Genomic DNA, 18,731 nt, shown 5'->3' with positions numbered 1-18,731 from the left:
CCTCCATGTTGTCATGATTCCCTCTGTCTTGACAATGACATTACCATAGCACTTAAAAGTTTGCTGATGGCTGTACTCTAGCTACAAGATGAAGATCAGTAGGCTCGTGCTTAGCTCTCCAAACGTCTCTTCTACTATCATTCACATATCCTGGATCCTACTCACCCTACACTGCCTGTGCCAAGCACAGCTCTCACTTTCCTTGTGCTTTTTGCCTGGCCTAGGATACCTCTGGCATGATGCCTGCTTTCTGTTTGTGAATACCTACTTCACCTTCAACCCCCAACTCAAATATTACATACTTTCTATATAGCTGTCCCCAAGTTTTCCAGGTAGGACCAGACCCTCCTGCTTCTGTGCTCCTATAGCCCCAGAGTCATCTATAGTTGTATGCATGCACTGCAAATAGGCCCTTCTCAAGCATTGCAATTATTTATTTCTCGCAAATAAAATAACCTCTGAGGTTGGGAGGTGAGTCTTATGCAACCTTTTTCCATCCTAAATACCTTGCATATTTGACACTTAGTTGGTTTTCACTGAATACTCAGTGAAATTTCATTAATGAAGTAACTTTATCATTCATCTTTTATATTAGGCCCTAGGAAGTAATTGGTAAACTGACCTGGTCTGACCCTTGCCCTCATGGAGTCTATAGCAATGCCTTATACTAGTAGAGATTATCCGAAAAAAAAAATCACACCCAAACAGAACATGGTAGGTGTAGAGTTTGAATTTAAGTTGTCAGGCAGTGTAGCATAGAGATAAAAGCATAGTATTTTCTCTAAAATTAGGCTAGCCAGAGTTTGAATCTTGGCTTTACCACTTATAACCAATGTTGTTTTAGGCAACTTAATGTTATTGTCATTTGCTTTCCTCATTTGTAAAAGAGGAATTATCGTCTTTAGCTCAGGGTTGTGATGAGGATTCTATGAGTCAATATTTGTAAAACACTTAGTGTCTGGCACATACCAATTATTTAATAAAATAAATTAAATAAAATCTAGGGCTGTGTACTAAGAAACCTAATTCAAATTGTTTGATGATGTGGCTGGCCTTAGTTCTTCCTTACCAATTCTAATTTTACCTCTTCATACATGACCTTCTCCATTCTTGTCACTTTAAGATTAGGGTTTATTTACAAAAAGGGTAGAGAAGGGTATGGTGGAAATGCTCCTTCAGGGTGATTGCATAGACAAGCACCCTGGTACTTTCTTTTCTTACCTCCCTCACACTGCCAGGTCCTCAGTCTTGTTCAGGGTCAGTTAATCCTAGGGTTAACTAAAGTTGCTAGGGTTGAGTCATGGGGCTCTGATAAGTGGCTCTCAGGCACTTCTCTGTCCTTCTAACAGTCTGATCTCTCTTCTGTCCTTCACAAAGTGGCTCTTAGACTGTCACTTTCTGATTTTATCATAGAGGACTTGGAGAGGAGGTGTGTGACTTGTCAGTAGATAATATGCAGGGCCAACCAGTGTCCATTGTTCCAGCCAATCCTTCCCTTGTCACTTTTCTTCTTCCTATTGCTCCCTATGGGGCCTCTGAGCCCTAATAGAGTCAGGGAGGGGGAGGGGATAGAAGAGAAAAATAGTTGGTGGCCTCAGTGATTATTTATACATTACTTTATTTCCTAACAAAACTGCTTTGCCATATTGCTGGAATGTATACCTTCTGTCTCATCTTTGGTAGACAATTTTTTAATGACTCTAGAGCTGTGTTCCTAAGAGGTCATCCTGATTGCTTTAGCCTGCACAGTGTGATACCAGTGGTTCCTTGTGTCTAGAGGCTGTGGCTGACCAGTGGAAGACATTCAGTCTCAGAAATGACTTGCCCTTTGCTCAGTGCCCACCTCTACTGCACTCAGATCACAGCTGTTGAGACCTACTGCTGGTCCCAGGGAGAGCTAGTAAACTCACTTTGCCAGAGATGAGTAAGGAGACAGACTCTGAGATGAAGTATGGCAGGTGCATGAATTGTTCCATTTAACAGTTGAGGGACCAGGAAGAACACCAGGTGCGTCTCACCTGGCCATACAGCTATCAAGGTCGCTGCATCCTTAAACCTCCTCTAAAAAGTTAACTATGTCCTTGATCCTTTAGACATGATCATGGATTTATAAGCATGTTTGCACACAGTTTTTCTCTTAAAACAATTCAATGATGTAGATGGTATTATCACTTCATTTTACATGTGAAGAGACTGAGACATAGAATGGTGAAGAAATTTTCTCATAATATTAGAACTCTGACCTTTCTATTCCAAGTCCATGTTCTTGTTACCATCCCAGAAATATTCCTTCTGTCCTTCCTGCTTTCCATTCTCAGAAAAAGGTAGAGATGGGCTGCTTTAAGAGCTTCTCCTTTATGTGTCCTTCTCTGTAATATGTTCCCTGCTTTCCAGTGCCTTCTAGCTGTCCAGGAGTGTCCAGGAGGCTTAAACCCCATCAGTCCCCCTTCCAGGGGAAAAAGAACTGAAGCATCTGAATTATGTTGCTGTGTTGATGACTGATCCTTGGTAGCAAGCATCTTTTGAACAAGGGCTCAGGCATGAAAGAATAAAGTTGGAATGATGGGATTCAAACATCAAGGTCAGGTTGTAGTAGGGAAAGGAAAGCATTTTGAGTATGAAAATGGATGGGACTCTATTTTCAAATACTATTCACTTGCTATAGGGGCAAGACAAGAGTGTGTTTCTTTCTCCTGATATCTGCCTACAAAGCGCCTAACTGATGTTGTTGCTTTAGTTACTGATGAACATCGAGGAAGCACATTCATCAGTATAACCCCCATTTCTGGAACCATATGGAACTCTGAGTAGAGGACCAAACTGCTCTTGGGGAATATAATTGGGAAGAGCCCCAGGTTGAGAGTAGAGAGCTTTGGGTTCTCACCCCAGGTTTTCTGTTTGCTTTATTGAGAAATTGCCTTTGCCTCACGGGTCCCTTTTCCTATCTTTAAAAATGGTGACACTCTCTCAAAAGGAAAATGGACATGGAAATTTGAATAGTACTGGATACTTTTAACATATTCTATCTTTGTTGATCAATAATTCTTCTTTAAGCTGTGGATGAGGAAATAGGCTCAAGTAGGTTATATGACTTTCCCAAGGTCTTTCAACTGTATGCAGAAGAGTCAGGCTTCAAGCTTAATTTTGTTGGAAGACACATTTCAAGGTCTTTGCATGTTACATGGGGGATGATGGTGGTATTCATACTGCTGCTGCTGCTGCTGGCAGTTAATAAGTATTTATCATAAACCAGACTGGGTACTAAGCACTGCTATTTAATTCTCCCAATGACTCTATAAAGACAGTAATGCTATTATCTTCATTTTACAAATGCTAAAAGCTGAGGCTCAGAGTGGTTCAGTGTCTTGCTTAAGGTCATATTTCTAGTAAGTAGCAGGGCTAGCTAGGACTCTTGACTCCTAGGGTAGTGCTCTTGACACTACACCAGTGTACTTAAAATGCTAGATGGGAAAGTGCTTTGGGAATGTGCAGTTCTATCTGAATGCAAACTGGTCCTATCCATCATCCTTTGATCAGACCTTGAAATGGGCCTAGAAGACAAGATGGAGAAATATCTGCAGGAGACCCGGTGGCAGGAGGCTTAAGTTCCCTGGAGGAAGTGTATGCGGAGTCTTCAGAGTTATTCTGGTTACGTGTCAGATGAGCTGTAAGTCTCCAGGGGGTCACAATGGGCACCTTTGTGAAAGTATTTGTGCCAGTTTTTCCTTTCATCTTGATTACTAGCCAAAGCATTTGTTCCCTGCATCTGTGGGCTCTTCAGGTAATATTCTCTTCCCCCATCTCTACTTTGACCTTGGATTGCCCAGATAGGAGTTGGCCTGATAGCCCTCTGACTTTACTCCTGGAGTCTCAAGGGAGCCAAACCTAACACAACATCTGTTGTAGTATTTTATTTGGACCTATGCTGGACACTATAAAACTTGGGTCTTATATCTCACAAATTAAAAGGGATCTTATTATTGGGCACATGGTCTCCATCCTTCATAAGTATGATTCTCTTTTCATAAATGTCGGTTGTTGGTTCTCCTTAGAGATGTCCAATGTACCATATGAGGACATTAAAAATAGCTAACATTTATTAAGTCCTTACTATGCACCAGGCACTATGTTAGACACTATGCATAAATTGTCTTATTTGATATTCACAACAATTCTTTGAGGTAAGTATCATTTTAATTTGTATTGTACAGGTGATGGTCACTAAAGCTTTTGAGTGACTAGTTAGGTCACATAAATTAGTGAATAGTAGGGTTGGGAATTAAACTGAAGAAGTTTTATCTTTGTGCTGGAAAGTTTGTACTATAAAAAGCTGAATAGAGAAGATTTTAGACATTGCATACCATATACTCTCTGTTGTTCAGCTTTGTTATTGTAGTAGGAAAACTGCCATAGACAATACAAAAATAAATGAGAATGACTGTGTTCCAAGAAAACTTTATTTATGGACACTGAAATTTAAGTTTCACATAATTTTCACACCATGAAATATATTCTTTTTTTTTTCAGCCATTTAAAAATTTAAAGTCCATTTTTGCTTGCAGCCTGTACAAAAATAGGTTGTGGGTTCAATTTTGCTCATGGGTGTGGTTTGCTGGCCCCTGCTATAACCACTACAGTTTTCAGGCCTCCTGGAATTGTCAAATCTGATGGCTAAATCTCTTTATGCTAATGATGTATCCCCTTTTGGGGGCCACTCTCTCCTCTCATGATTCTGAACTCTTCACTCACTCCTAGCTTTCCTTCTATCTGACTCTTCAGAAAGCTTCTATTCTCCCACCTACCTCTCAAATACTGGTATGTCCAAGGACCAGTAGTTGACCTATTTCTTTCTTTTAATTCTTCTCTTCTGGAGTAATTGACTCTACTTACATGACTAACAACTACCGTTCATGTATTAACTAGGAGTATATTCTCTGGACTTGTATTTGCCTGGGTTTGAGTCCTGGCCTCACTTGTATGTCTTGGGGTACATGACATCTCTGAGCCCCAGTTTCGGTTCTTTTGTTAAAAAGGGATAAAAATAGCATTTCCCTCACAGTGTTGTTGTAGAGGTTAAACGATATCATATTTTGAAAACTCTTAGAATCATGCCTTTAATATAGTTTATATTTAACGAATATTTGCCATTGTTATTTTGCTATTATTATGGGATGACTCCCTAACTTATATCTCAGTCTCAGACTTCTATTGTGAGTTCTAGATCCACGTATCTAACTATTTAACATCTGTGCCTGGATACTCCACTGGCACCTTAACCTCAACATGTCCCAAATCCAACTCATTATCCTTTTCCCACCCCCATATTACACCCTAACATGCGCTTTTTCTTCCTTCATTCATCATTCTTGTTAACAGCTGTGCTGTTCACTCAGTCACTTAAATGAGAAAACTGGGAGTCCAGTTTCATGTGAGAAAAAAAATGACATGAAACATTTAGCTTTAAAGCTAAGATGAGATTGATTATTTTAAATCTTCCTCAGTTGAGACCTGAGATTAGCTATGTGATTGATTTGAAAAATTGTAACACCTTCCATTTTTTTTAAACTGCTGTTCACTCTTGTCAGATCAGTCTTCTCTCTGTTCCTCATACCTGATGTGCCTGTTTCTGACTTCTTACCTTTCATCACACAATTCCTGTCCTCTGAAATGTACCCTCTGATCCATCTGCAAATGTCATCGATGCATCGTTCAAGGTCTAAAACACCCAGGAAGTCTTCCTGACTTCTGTAGTCAACAACATAAGGTATATTTTCCAACTAAGAACTTACATTTTTAAATTGAATGTCATTGTCACGTATTTCATACTTTATAATGATTTCTGTCAAGAGTTGCAGGATGCATTGTTTCAGCTAGATTATAAATACCTTAAGTGCATAGAGCATGGCATTTTTTTGTCTTTCACAGATTTACTTTTGCTTTTAATCGCTCTTTCTCTGGCTCTTCTCCCCCCACTTAATATGAACCATAAGGTTAAACTTTATCTACTTTTCTTTCTCTTCTGCTTTCTTCCTTGGAGATTTCAATGTATTTTTAGAGATCAGATTTTGTACACTTATGTCTATGAACTCCCAAATTTTCATCTCAATTCCTAACCTTTTCCTTGAGTTCTAGTCCCACATCTCAAAATTTGTGGTGATCATCTTCATTAAGATGCCTCATGCTGATCCCAAATTTAATACTATATTCAAAACAACTTGTTATCTCCCTGGATCACCCCACTTTCACATTTCCTTGTGGCATCACTTCTTTGTTACCAGGATAAAAACTGAAATCATCTTTGACTACTTTTTTTTATCACACATACACACCATTCACCATAACATATCAATTACCTCTCAGAGGATTGAATCGTTTAATTACTCCTTAATACTCTTCTCTCTCTTTTCTCCCCACTATCATTTTTCTCTTCCCTGGTGTAATTGCTCCCCAACTAAAGTAAAAATCCTCTTTTGCAGCACCAACTTCTTGTGATAATGTTTGTCCACCTATAACCACTTTAGCCTTTTCTAGGCTTATCCCCAAAAGATTCTTATCAATCTTTCTTCACTGCTTGGCATTTAAATAAAAACAACTAAAAGCTACTAACCCAGGAAAAGTTTCTGGAGATGACCCCTGTGTGAAGTTGGCAGCATGGGTTAAAGGATAAGATGCTTTGGTGGCTCTTTATGTTACATAAAATATCTTATGTAAGCTTCAGACTTTCAGGCTATGTTATGTACTGGCTAGTGTCCCCTGAACACTCTACCCATGAGATGTCAATGGAAGTGACAACTGAGAAGCTTGGGTCCAAATCCTGAGATGCTACAAATCTCCAAATGTTCATGCATCACAGAGAGAAATCATTCCCATTTCTACTGGATTTTTTTAGTTTTCCTTTGTTTGTTTGCTACTTTCTGGGCATTTCCATGACAGTGAGACTAGGGAGTACAATGCCAAGGGATGGCATGGAATCTTCTTATACTTGGAAAAGTATGTTAGGAAAGATCGAGGTTGTAATGTATGGGCAGAGATTCATTTGTTTATAAGAATTTTGGAATATTTATAACATCTGACTATTGATTCCAAGCATTTAAAGCAATATTGACCAAGATTTTTGACAATAATCCACAGCAAGAAAATTATTTTACATTGGGCCCAGCAGACACACAAACATGTGCGTATATGTGCATATATGTACACGTTACTGAAAAAAGTTTCATGAAACAATGACTAATCTTACAACATGGGGTTCACATTTTCTCTTTTGTTCTATTTCACTTAAAAGTACTGGTTATGAACTACTAGGCTGATTTCACACTATATTAATAAATCATTGCCAACATCTTGAAAAACTCTGGTTTAAAGGATAGAGACAAAAAAGGGTAATATGTTGTTTTGTGCTAGTAGAAGGCAAGTGTGTATTGCATTCTACATGCTGAGAGGAAGAGTTTCTTAAGTTACAGCTAAAGACTAATATCCACATATGGATGACAAAAATAATTAGCTCTGGTATTTTGATTTTGTTATCAGCTTTACTCAATTATTTGTTTAAACCAAGCTTGCCATCTTTGCTTTTGGTGACTTTCTATATAAGATGCTACTCAGCTATATGGTAGTCTGTTTCAATGTTTACAATTATGTAGGAGTTTCTTGTTCTTTTGCAAGATGGAAAGAAAGCTGTCTCGGGGCCAGTCATGATGGCTCACATCTGTAATCCCAGCTACTTGGTAGGCAGAGATAAAAGGATCCTGGTTCAAGCCCAGCCTGGAGAATAAAGTTAGGAGATCCTATCTCAACAAATAAGCCAGGTGTAGGCAGGAGTATCATGGTCTGGAACAGGCTTGGGCAAAATGTGTGAGACTGTATCTGAAAAATAACTAAGACAAAAGGGTTGGAGTTATGGATCAAGTTGTAGAGTACCTGCCTAGAAGTATGAGATCCTGAGGTCAAAACCTAGTAACACACACACACACACACACACACACACAAAGAAAGCTGTGGCACTTTTCAAAGATTACTTATAAATAATGTGTTGAGCTTATTTATACAAAAATATAATCACCTCATTACTGTATGGAATGACAAACAATATTTCATGAATCTTTCAGAGGCTTTTTTCCACTGTGCAACTATGGGCCTCCACCTCTCTTGATTTCTGTTCCTATTCCTTTCCTCCTCTCTTTGTCCTCCTCCCTATCTCCCTTTTGTTCTTCTTTCTTTTTTTCAACCTCTCCCTTTCTCTCTCCCTCTTCCCCCTCTCTCTCATTTGTGCTTTTGAGAATTCCATTACTATGCTAGGTTCAGATAAAATTGATGGAATACCTAGCAATATTGAGGCATTAGTATTATATAATATACAGGGTATTCAGGTATTCATGGTGAAGCCAAAGGGTTTATAAAGAATTTTAGAAACTGGGTGAAATCACCAGTTGTTTTGGTAACTGATTGGCCCAATGATCTGTCTGTTAACACAGATGTTGGTTCTTCTAGTGTTGCATTGTAGTGACATTGGACTAAAAGGCTAAAATGGGTTTGAGCTGTAGCTTGAGAAATTTTGTTATAAGGGAAGGATCTTTATGTATATCTATCTATAGTTGCTTATTCTCATTCAGAAGTTCTACATGGTAACAAAAAGGATAGGGTGTTGGCATCCACCCAGATGGGAAATAGCGTGGAACCAAGCTGGCTTGTTCGTTAAATATTTTATATACTTTGATATTTGATTCAATGTTAAGTTTGCTAACTAGGTGACTTTAGTATAGAAAGATTATTCTGGATTTTCTGGTGGACCTAATATATGTACACACACACACACACACACAGGTGAATACAACTAACAATAATTTACTATATATCTCAAAATAGAAGAGATGAATTTGAATATACTTGCCATAGAAAAATGATAAAAGTTTAAGGTGATGGAAACACTAATCACCCTGAGTTGGTCACTACCCAATGTATACATGAATAAAAATATCACATTTTTATCCTACAGATGTCTATAAACATCATGTGTCATCAAAAGCAATTTAAAAAGTTAAAAAAAACAGGAGCAGTAAGAATAGTCAGTCAGAGAGAGATTCAATTGGAGAAGGGGATGTAAAGAGTTAAAGTGTGAGAGGAACTCAACTGGACTTTGCTGGCATTGAAGCTGGAGGAATTACTAAGTAATGTAGGTGGCCTCTAGAACCTAGGAATAGCCTAGCTAATGGCCAGCAAAGTACTCTGCATTTCAATCTTACAACCTCAAGGAAGTGACTTATGTCAACAACCTGAAAAGATAAGAAAATAGATTCTGTTACAGAACTTCCAGAAGGAAATGCAGTCCTGCTGACACCTTGATTTTAGCTCAGTGATCCTTATGGCAAATTTCTAGCCTGCTTAACTAAAACAATAATGAATTTGCATTATCTTAAATTAATACCTAGACAAGACTAGGTTAATTAGGGTATGATAATTTGTTATGGGAACAATAGAAAACTAACACAAAGATATTCAATAATTGGTAACACTTGCTATTGTTTACTTGGGGTGGTCACAGAAATCTTAGAAATTAACAGTCTGTGTTGATGCCACAATAATCTGATCATCTTGAAAACTGAGAAATGTTGAGAAGGCTTTCCAGTAGAAACTGGAGGTCTCAAACATGCCACACAAATGGCACCCAGATGTTGTAGTGTCTGTCTCTGTGTCTTTGGAACCAGGATACCTGATTGCTAATCAAAAAGTCTTTACAAAATGTAGTGTTTAGTGATTTTATTGGAGTTAATAAAATTATTGGAATTTATAAATATTATATCTATGATATTTTGCATGTAGATATCACTATGGGTTGTAATGAGGAAGGAGATGCTAATTATTTTTTACCTGTAAAATAGGGCTAGGTGTAGTGTATATTTAAGTCATTAAACTGCTTAAAATGAGCAAGTTACTTTGTTCCTTGAACTTCAGCTAGTTTCATCTATAAAATAGCAATGAAAATCTACTTTCATCATAGGATTGTCGTGGGGATTTAAAAGAGAAAACAGTATGGAAAATGCCTAGCAAATGAGTAAGTACTGTCTAGCTGTTAATTGTTGTGGTTTAGCTGGCCTCTGTAAGACGTGTTGACTAATGAATTTCTCATCTAATGCCAAATGATTACCTTCCTGGAGAAAAAAACCCATTCTCTTTGTTGGAGATTTACATATGATATTTTTGCTCCTTTTGTGGGATTGGGCCAGAGTGAAAAAATATTTATTGGGTTTCTTTGCTGTGCCTTTACTTACATCATTTACTTTGCCCAAGTCAAGACACATCTACCTTATGAAGTAAGGGTTATTGATCACCCATTTTACAGATTATCAGGCTAGTTCTGATCCAGGAATCCTATTTCAGCCTTGAGATGTTTTTCGTATATAATCATGTCAAATGAACCTTATTATTTACTTGGTAATTTTGAGATGTGCTTCAGAGAACAAGGCTACTTCTGACTTCAGTTTTATTCTATGAAATGATTTCACCAGGGACAACTATAATTCTTTCTAAATGATGTTTGTTTTGGGGACTCCATTATGTTGAAGTATATTTTAATGTTATGATTCTTTCTTCCTGTTCTATCAGTGGAAAGCCCAGTGTGATTCACATCAATTAGAAATGAATGGTATGTGTCTTACGATATCACAACCAGTAGCTAGTTTTCTAGCAAGCTAAAATTATTGTTCAAATCATATGAGTTATAATAATGTCTTCTATTATTTGATTGCTCATCATCTGTCAGTGACTCATAGTGTCTCATTTGCATCCTACAATAGTCCTTGAGATTCAAAGGTGAAGCACTTTGTACCTGTTTACACATTAGTTAATTTGTTGACAAGGCCAGGATTTGAACTCAGGTCTATGTGAGTCCCCAAAACCTGGTCCTCCTGGTAAGCAGAACAATCCTATAATCTGACTCTTCTTGAATGAACTCCTTTGCCCACACTTAGGGTTTTTATACTGGATAACAAGTGGACATGGAGAAAATTTAATTTTTTTATTTTTAAGTGATGATAAACCACATTAATTGTTTCTTTGTTCCCAGTAAGTAATTGTATATGTTAAATGATTTTCACATACTTTTGAGGGGCAAGTTTAAGCCCAGTGTTTCTCAGATTTTGGTGTGAAAATCAACCAGTGGAGATCTTTATTAAAAGCAGATTCTGATTCAGTAGGACTGGGAATGGGCCTAGTTCTTAATTTTGTGATAGTCTCACTATAATGTGTAAGTTCTTCATATACTCTTATACAGCATACATATTATTTGTATAAGTATTTTGCTGGACTTCCTTTGAGTATAGTAGACTTGTTTGCATAGACCTATTCCCTTAGATCCTAAGAGAAATTAAGGTGGGATTCACAGACACTAAGCAGTATGGCTAAAGTTTGGAAAACAATAACAACCCCCTGCAAACTCTTTGCTCTTCATAGTCTGCTGTAAAAATCATCTTTCTTGTTTTTTCTATTTCCTTTGTTTCAGTTTTTCAAGTGTGTGTGTGTACGCACATACATTTAAGGTGTTGATTATGATTGACTATTCAAAATAAGAACCACTGTCATTGAAGTCTATCAACTTCCATTCTTCAAAACTACTAGGGAGAAGAAGCAGAGACTGGGATTTCCAGATGCCCTGCTATTCATGCTATAAACCAAATGAGCTATATAAATGTGAGCAGCTAAGTTTTTGTCATGTTTAATTCTGTCCTCTATCTGAATATACTAACTGCAGGCCTATGCTAGTCTTTCTTTACTAGAAAGTCAGGATTGAGTGTGTGTGTGTGGGGGGGGTGTGTGTGTGTGTGTTGAAGGGAGGAGGCTGGTGAGACGGTAAGTCACAAAATATAGCAATAACAGCTGGGCATGTTGGTGCCTGGATGTAATCCCAGCTCTCAGGAAGCTGTGGCAAGAGGATCTCGAGTTCAAAGTCAGCCTAGGCTACATAGAAAGACCTTGTTTCAAAAATAAACCCACAAGGATATGACAATGATACGTAATATAAACATGTAATTGTAAATACAGGATGGAAATAGGGCAATAACATGTGATATAAACATTCAAATGTAAATATGAAATGGAAGTAGAGGGTTGTGATCTTCATAAACTTATTTTACATTCTGTTCCGTATTTTGGAATGATTTCCAGAGAGCTTTAGAAAATTTATTCAGTATCAGTAGATGGTCTTGGGTTCTGATTTGTCTCTGTCCCTAGATAGTTGTGTGGTTTGGGAGTGTTATTTTTATTCTCTGTGCTCCATGTACTCTCCAGGTGAAATGAGGAGACTGGACCTCGCAAAAACCCTGCCTCTTTCTTGCCATCATTTTTATTTTGCCTTTGATAAGGGAAAACTCAAGAGTAGTTGCATTGGCTACCAGCATCCAAGGGCCAACTCTGCAATGGGTGAAGGAGAGCCAAACCTAGAGCTCTTTTAAAGTTCCCTTGACCCAGTGAACTGCAATTTTTGCTTGCCTCACCAGCCTGTATTATTTTTAAAAATCATCTGTTCTTACTCAGTTGAGAATGATGTACATGTTTGTTTATGAGACCACAGCTGAGTCATTTAAGACTCCTTCCTTGCTGGCAGGATGGATCCCTTGGTCTCACTGAACAAAGGGCTTGAGGGGCCCATCATCAGAAGGAAAGCTTCATGAGTTTTAGAAAAGATGACATTATGGATACATCATCCACTAAGCTCTGGACACGAGAGCTTGCTTCACTATAGCCCTGATCTGGAGTTGATTAGCTGTAACTTCTGCTTACAATGAGGCATAATTTCTGTCTGCAGGCTGCAAACTTTGTTATACTCTCCTAAACACCTGGAAAATGACAGGGTGAGATTAGGTTGGTGGCAACTTGGGGCACAGGGCACATTGGGAAGAGAGGTCTTGCCCCCCCCATTCCCTCCACCAGCTAGCAGAAGGCATCTGAATAGCTTAGTGTACTCATCTGAAAACAGTAATCTTTGGCAGAAGTAAAGCAGGCAGAAATGTTTGGTTCCTCTCTTTCAGTGATGAAGCCTCGGTAAAAAAAAAACACATTAGAATATTTGGAAGCAGGCAGGAGAGAGGTAGCATGAGACGTTCGAAATATTCATTTGATAATTAAGCACCTGAAAGGCTTGTAGATTGCAATTTAATATGCTGAGATGTGAAATGAGATGACAACACTGAAAATGTACTTCAAGGCTCTGAATTCCCTGGTTCTAAGGAATTCTGTCACTGTTTACTCAGTGTTTACAAGTCAAATTGCAAGCAATTTTAGGGTGCTTCACATCTGAGTTGGTTTTCTGGACTACTTCTATTTCCAGCCAAAGCAAACACCTGAATGCTTTTCTTTCCAGGTGTTTCAAAACATCTTTTCTTGTTCTATTCCTTTTCTCTTTCTCCCATCTGCATCTCCAATTTCTTGGCTCATCCTTCTCTAAGCACAGTGGTTCTGTGGGCCATTCTGGTTTCAGTTGTTAGCTCTAGAATTACTACTCACAGGATTATAACTCTTGTGGCTGAAAAGGATGGCAGATATTATATCTGGCCCATGTTTCCATGTTGAAATACACCAAAGCCAGGTGAATTTGTACCAGTGAAGCTGGGGGTATAATGGCTTTGAATTCCTGCACCTGCCCACCTGCAAGTCCCATGAGTAATCACAGGTTGGGACCAGTTCAGCAGCAGACACATCACCAAGAACAAAGCAAAGATGTACACCTTACACTTCATCCTTGTTGATATTTTGAGTTCTTCCTCAGTAATGAAGCTGTTGGTTCTTTTCTACCTGTCTGCAATCTTCTCTTTGCTATCTAAGAGAAAGTGCAATTTTTATCTATCCAAGAACATATTTGCTTACAATTTCCTTAAAAAAATGTAGCAGCATGGACATCTTTTCAGATCCTACTTGAATAATCCTCATTCTGCTCTGTCTCTCGGCAGCAAGCATTAGAACAAATTGCCTGATGCAACATAAACACTTCCACTTAATGTAGAATCTGTTTCTCTCATTTGCTGAATTGGAAGGAGGTAATTCATTGTACTTCAGTAACATTCTAATAAATACGAAGTTCAACAGAAGAGCCTAGGATCCTCTGGAAGCACAAATTCAACACCCCTCAATTCTACTACAGAAGCACAGAGTCCATATTCTATAGAGTTGATTACAGTAATTGAAAAATTAGACACACACAAAGAGACCATATCACTTATGTATATACATACATATATTTATACACACACATATATATGATATATATGTGTGTTTATATATATGGCTTAAAAGTTTATGAAAACAACATCTCCCTAGACCTAACATGTAGATTTCAAGTAGCATTCAGTTCCTCCTTCAACCAAACAAACAGACCTTTATTGTTTCCGTATCCCATTTGCTTTGAAACCAATGTGGTACTATATGAATGTATTACTATGCCTTTTAACTTAGAATAAGCACATTTTAAAGACTAGGTGAAAGGTACTACTTGGCATCATTTAAATTTGAGCTTTTAAACAGTTTATGGGAAATGAGACATGATGTAGATCATCTGTAGAACACCAAAAATCTAAGAGAGCAACAATAGGCAATTATGAATGCTGATATAGAAACATGTCATTCCTGCTAAATGCCATGAAGATAAATACATGGCAATAGACAAGTGGGCCTGGGTGCTATGTGAATGTAGTAATTATTCCTCATTTGAAGCCAGGGAAAGCACACACAGTCTCTAAGTGGAGCATTATTGATTAGTCTGTGTCTCTCCTACTCATATAATAAAGTCTAGTAAACTTCAGGGATTCTGTCTTCCAGGATGGTTTCCTGGCTCCAGGCTTTTCATAGGGAGTGATAACCTTGCTAAACACTTGGCTGTCACTAGGTACTATGACTGTGGCTCAGAGAACCTAGGTTGGCAATGGGGGAGAAAGTCCTTCTCCCAGTCTCATTCTCAGAGACCCTAGTAAAGAACAGGATCTGTGAATTCAGTTCAGAACCTACGTATGTGGGCCATGACCATTTGTCCCAGTCAGTGCACATGGCGGGGTTCTACTTTGGAGCACAGAGTTGACTGATGGCTCCATTTATACTTCCAGGTTCCTTTAAGGAAGCTAGGCAAACGAATCTGGCCATTTCTTAAGTTTGAAGGTCCCTGAGCCCTCATGAAGCAGCCCCTAGGTTCTCTGTAGCTGAAGGAGGCTGTTGCTGAAAGCACCACAATCCTTATTTCCACACCTATCCTGGGCCCATTTTGAGGAGGCCTGGGGAGCTTATTATCTACCCAAAGATGGAGCAAATCACTGTCCAGGCAGTGGTAAGGAAAGGCTCTGGTTTAGAAGAACATTACTAGTGAAAAGGCTGCTTTTGGTCATTGCCAACAGCACCTTGTTATACATCCCTTAAAGCTCCCTACCCCGTTGCATCTCTCTGCCCTGTGTTCCAAAACAATCTGTTGCTGGCCTTTCTCTGCTCCCCACCACCCCAGCCTGCAGCCAGCCAGCCAGCGCCTGCCTCACCTCCCAGCCTACAGCAGCCTTCATTCAACTCTCACTTGACAGCCCCTGGCAGCCAAGCGGACAGCACCTGGACGCTTGTCAACTTACCCTGGTTTCTTCGGATCAGTGTTGTCTGGTGTCCGTGGACCAGGGCGCGTGGTGCGGCAGCCTTATTGGACTCGTCTTCCGCCGCGCGCAAACAGCAGCCGCCTGGGACAGCCCAGGGCCTGGTAGCTGTTGTGTGGGTGGGCAGCTGAGCAAAGGGAAACGGGGCGGGGTGCTGACAGGAGAGCAAGTATACTGATTCCTACCTCCGTTTCCCTGTTCCCTCTTGAGTTATTTCTAAAGTTACTTGTGACTTGCCGGACCTCCTCACCTTTCCCCTTCGCCAGCGCCCCCAAACTCTTTGCTCTACCCTTGCCCCTGCCCTGTTCTCTCTCGCTTCTCTGGGCTCTCTGACCCAACCTGAGCCCCTTCAAACGCACGCACTCCCTTCACGCATCCAGCAGCATACAATAAGAGCTAGGGAAGAAACGGACACCTGGAAAGTGACAGGGATGGATAGCCGGCACCGCGGTGTGAAGAGGAGAAAGAAAGAGGGAGAGAGAACCGCATTCACACTCTTAACACACGATCACTCAAGCTCCAGCGGTTAGGTAGCAGCTGATGGGAGCCCTGGCCACCCTTCCAAATCCCTTTTCTAGTCCCCTTTTGCTGCTGCTTCTGGAAAATGCTATACAGGGAAGGGGAGAGAAAAGCAAAGAGGGGTGGGGAGGGGAAAATCAAAGAGGCGCGCTCCCTTTCTCCTCCCCACCCCTAGCTCCAAAAATGTCTAACCCTGAGCTCTTCTTCCCCTTTCTATCTGCTCCAGGCTTCCTTCTGCCTTCTGCTGCTGTTCTCTTTCTCCCTCCCTTTAGGATGGCTGCGAGCTGCGGAGAACCCGTCGTGGTTGTGATGTGTATGTCGTGCGTGCGTGCGTGTGTGTGTGTGTGTGTGTGTGTGTGTGTGTGTGTGAGAGAGAGAGAGAGAGAGAGAGAGAAGAAAGAGAGGAAGGGAGGGAGGGAGGGAGAGAGAGAGAGAGAGAGAGAGAGAGAGAGAGAGAGAGAGAGAGAGATAGAGAGAGAGAGAGAGAGAGAGAGAGAAAGCGGTGGTTGGCGAAAGCCCCTTTCACCTCCCCCAGCCCCTGGCCGGCCAAAGCCTAGCTCACGGCTGCGGAGGGCGGGCAGGGCGGGGCGGGGGAGGCGGGGAGGAGGAGGGGGAGGGAAAGAGGGAGATCAGGGCAGCCTGCTGGGGCAGCAGCTCCTGCCTTCTCTGACGCTCAGCGGCCAGGGGTGGAAGGAAAGCGCAGCCGCAGCCCCAAGTCAGCCCCCGCTGCCCCATCCCACCGTCTCATCTCTCCCCCCTCGGTACGGAATTTTCTGTTTCGTTCATTTGCTTCCCCAGACCTCCCCCTCCCCTGGGTGGTGGCAGAGACTGGAGAGACTAGGGGAGGCTGAGTGCGGGTTTGGGTAGAGGAGACCTGAGCGCCGAGGGGCGCCTGCCTTGCAGAATCTCTCCTTACTTTTTTGCCTGTGTGTCCCCTGTTTTGGGCAGTGACCTCTGCCCACCCATCTCAAATCGGGCTCTGGGCTGGCGGTGGCAGGACTGTGTTGGCGGCCACAGGTCATCCTGGGGGAAGGGGATTTGATCTGGCTAAAGTGAGGGCCTGTGGCCGGCGGGGTAGTCAAACAGGGGGCACTGAATCCTCGGAGGGGCTGACCTGGGTCATGTTGGTGCCGGCTTCTATCCCTGCTGGGTCTAGTTTAACCTACTGGCAGGCAGTCTCAGAGCCCAATCTAATTCTCCCATGAGCGCCCCTCTCCAACCATAGGATCTGTCTCCCACGACCCAGCCTAGATTGAAACATGGAGAGATAGTCTTATTATAGGGTGAGGGGCAGAGTTGCTTAGTTTTGACAGTGCTGTCTTGAGAGGGCAGTGGGAGGAGGTTGGTGTCATCTGACACTTAGGAGACTCTTTGATCTTTATGCCTTATTGTGACTTGAGGCACCTCTTCACTCCCCCCACCCCCTTTTAACCCTCTTCCCTTGACCTGGAATCGGCTGGATGCCTCCTCTTCCCCCACCCCAAGCCTGATACTTCTACCTGAGACCTGCGGCACTCTGGTGGTCCGCTAGCTAGCCATGTCTCGGCCTGGCCACGCACCCTAAATCTGGACTTTGTCGTTTTATCTCCCTTATCTCACTCTGGAAGTGGGAATGCATGAGAGGCTCTGCCTTTCTGGAGGCCAGGTTGGTACATCCCACCTCCTCTTCCCTATCCATTCTCAGAACAAGCAGGAGCTCTAAGAAAGCTCAGCTGTAATTCCTGCTGTTGCCTTAAAGCCTTCAGCACACACTGCGAGCCTGAGTCGAGCTTCAGAAAAACCCAAACCATCTCCCCAGCCTCAATAGTTGAGTATTTCCATTGCTGTTTCTCTGAAGCTGGCATTAGCTATGTTTAGTGGGAGTTTTAGCAACTTTCCTCCTGGACTACCCTGGAAAAGTCTCTGAAGGAACAGCAGGACAAGTCTTCCTCTTAACCTTACATTCCCTAACCCCAAGGTGGTACAGTATTCTGATGTATTAAGCTTTTGTGTGGAAGCAAGGCATTGGAGAAAAGTATTGCTTTGGGGGATTAAGAATTTGTGGGTGTGTATGGGGTAGGGGGAGGCAGGGATGAGGGTGGAGTGTCCCCTCCATACTTATTTAAATAATTCAAGAAGTTTCTAAAGACTGGCCAAGGGGTAGCTGAAAAAAACCACTTAATTTTGAGACCCCTCTGTCTTTCTCCTATTTAAAGGCAGTTTTACTGCAACACAGCTGACACACAGCCTCTCAAACAAGAGAGATCTATGTTGTGGTTAATCTGATCCCTTCTTTGGTATGAAGGGTGAGTGGGGTATTTTTGGCTGTGAACAATACTTTAGGGGCATCTCCCTTTCACTGGCCAAACTGCAGTCCAGTTGAGACTTCCACTCCAAGTCTAATACCTAACCAGGAGTAGTGCTCCAGGGACAAGGAAAACCCTATTCTTGTGAGTTGTTTTCTTCAAAGGTCTTATGTACAATGGGATTGTTTTTTAACACACGTGTGTGTTTCTGGACTTTGGTGCTTTCTCAGTAGACTGTGGATAATTCCAAAATTTCTCTATCTGAGCTTGTTCTGTCCTGCTCCTGCCCTATCCTCTAATCTCTTCAGATCAATGA

General features: G+C 41.1%; 1 protein-coding gene across 1 annotated transcript in view; it reads right to left on the bottom strand.

The window, feature by feature from the left end:
* Nucleotides 1–16,479, bottom strand: part of Trpc5 (transient receptor potential cation channel subfamily C member 5) — a 271,334-nt gene extending 254,855 nt beyond the window's left edge. The window contains exon 1 of the mRNA XM_074063343.1: nt 15,594–16,479. The gene's annotated coding sequence lies outside the window, so the exon portion shown is untranslated. The remainder of the gene's footprint in view (nt 1–15,593) is intronic.
* Nucleotides 16,480–18,731: the final 2,252 nt, after the last annotated feature.

Source organism: Castor canadensis, chromosome X (genome assembly GCF_047511655.1).
Source record: "Castor canadensis chromosome X, mCasCan1.hap1v2, whole genome shotgun sequence".
NCBI lineage: Eukaryota > Metazoa > Chordata > Mammalia > Rodentia > Castoridae > Castor > Castor canadensis.
The sequence above is the reverse complement of the archived record's forward strand: the minus strand, read 5'-3'. Positions and strand labels throughout refer to the sequence as shown.